Here is a 2,334-nt window from a genome sequence, read left to right as displayed (position 1 = left end):
GACCCCAAATAATCACAGCAATCATGAGAAAGAAGAATAAAGTAGGAGGGATCTCAATACCAGATTTCAAGCTGTATTACAAAGCCACTGTTCTCAAAACAGCCTGGTACTGCCACAGGAACAGACATATAGAACAATGGTGTAGAATAGAGAATGCAGATATTAACCCAACCACTATGCTCAATTAATATTTGACAAAGGAGGCTCAATTAATATTTGACACCTCTGAAGTTTCCATAACCACTTTGACCTTTTTGGCTGGACAAAGCACTAGCCATCTCTTGCTTAAATAGGGCTTTTCTTACTTCATAGTTGTGGCCATTCACAGTATGGTATTTCTGAATGACAATTTTGTCCACAGAGTCATGGTTACAAAAGCAAAGCCCCTCTTTTTGCCTCTGCCTCGGTCAGTCATGATTTCAATCACTTCTATTTTCCCATACTGTTCAAAATAATTTCTTAGGTGATGTTCTTCAGTGTCTTCTTTGATACCACCAACAAAAATCTTTTTCACAGTTAAGTGGGCACCACGTCTTTGAGAATCTTCTCTTGAGATAGCCTTCTTTGGTTCTAAAACCCTCCCATCCACCTTGTGTGGCCTTGCATTCATGGCTGCATCCACCTCCTCCACCGTGGCATAGGTGACATACCCAAAGCCTCTGGAGTGCTCGGTGTTTGGATCTCTCATCACCACACAGTCCGTGAGCGTTCCCCATTGCTCAAAATGGCTCTTCATACTCTCATCGGTTGTTTCAAAGCTCAAACCTCCAATAAAGAGCTTCCACAACTGCTCCGGCTCTTTGGGAGACTCAGACTTAGACATGATGACTGCAACAGGGGGAATTCCAATGATGCTTACTCCACAGCGTTCACCAGCAGAAAGCTCTTTACATACTCTTCTTGTACTAGCTCATCTCTTCTCATGATTTTAACTCCCACTGAGGAACTAAGACCTCATCTCCCAGTCTAGTCTCTCTTGTAACATTGAGATGCATAAACCCAATTATTTGTTGAACATTATAATTGCATGATTAATAAGCAATTCAATTTACATATGTTCAAACTTGAACTCATGGTTCCCCATACATTTCCTCTACCCTCTCAGCTAGCTATATCACCATCCTCTTAACCATTCACTCCAAGTTTCTGGGAATTAATCTGAATTTTTTTGTTATTGTTGTTCTCTGTCACTCATGGCTCTCCACAATCAAGGCCTGACAATTATACTCATTACAATGCTTTATCTGTCCCATCCTTTTACACCCTCAACATCTCTTGCTTGACTGAACATGTTAGATTCCAGTCCATTTCTTCACCTCCAGATTAGACATCTGAAAAATCTGTTCTTCCTACTGGGGCCAGAGTGATAAAGGAAAATCTGATTACTTTCCCATCTTTTTGAAACATGCCAGGGCTCCCCAATGCCTACTGTGTCAAGCCCAAGGTGGACAGTGAGGTATTCAGTGACCTTAACATCCTTGTCTAGTACTTGATGCTCTAATACTGCCCCATAACTTGTAGCACTTTCTGTGTCCTTGACTCTGCTCTTTGTGTCCTGTCTTCCCACATTCTTCCCAGTGCCCTCTAATTCTTACATTCAAATTGCATCTCTTTCTGGGAACCCTTCCCTGAATTTACATTTTGGGCCAACAGGCCTTCACCTAGGCACCCATAACCACTGTATTTATATGTTACAATTCTTCCTATATCACATTGTAATGGTGTATATAGGTGGGTGTTTTCTCTCTTTAGCCAGCAAGCTGTCCTAGGATAGAAATCATACCCTGATTCATTTGTGTTCTCTCCTTCCACCTTAGCATCTAATACAATTATTGGCACATGGCAATGACTCAATTAATATCATTATACAAAACTGAACTAATATAATACCTCACTTGGGGAAATGGGAGCACTAGTCATGACACTTGCCAATAATAAGGGGTCAGAGAGAGGTATGAGATTCTGCACAAGACTTCAGAGGAGTTTTATGTTTATGTGTAGTTGTAAAACCACAAGAAGAAAACAGTTAAGTGGTAGTACACTGAAATCCCAGAAGATGGGGTTATAGCCTCAGCAGAGATGAATGCAGTCTTGGGTTGTAGTAGTTGTATCCTGGTGTCCAGTTTAGAGGAGGAAATCATCCTATTATTCTCTATCCTGGTCACCCTACATCTTAAATTCTATGTCCAGGCCTGGGTGCCTCATGCTTGCATAACCACCTGAGCCATGAAGACCAGCATGGTGAGAGCCCAAAACCATGGCCACTGAAGGGGATGTTAGAGAAGTGAGGCTGTTTGGTCTCAAACAAGAAAGTACTGTATTTGTGGAAACCTG

At 41.6% G+C, this 2,334-nt stretch overlaps 1 pseudogene; it reads right to left on the bottom strand.

Annotated features, from left to right (window-relative positions):
* Nucleotides 1–209: 209 nt before the first annotated feature.
* Nucleotides 210–879, bottom strand: LOC118722996 (annotated as a pseudogene).
* Between the last annotated feature and the right edge of the window lie 1,455 nt (nt 880–2,334).

Source organism: Pipistrellus kuhlii, unplaced genomic scaffold (assembly GCF_014108245.1).
Source record: "Pipistrellus kuhlii isolate mPipKuh1 unplaced genomic scaffold, mPipKuh1.p scaffold_m20_p_2, whole genome shotgun sequence".
NCBI lineage: Eukaryota > Metazoa > Chordata > Mammalia > Chiroptera > Vespertilionidae > Pipistrellus > Pipistrellus kuhlii.
Note: the sequence above shows the minus strand (reverse complement) of the source record. Positions and strands in the feature narration are given on the sequence as shown.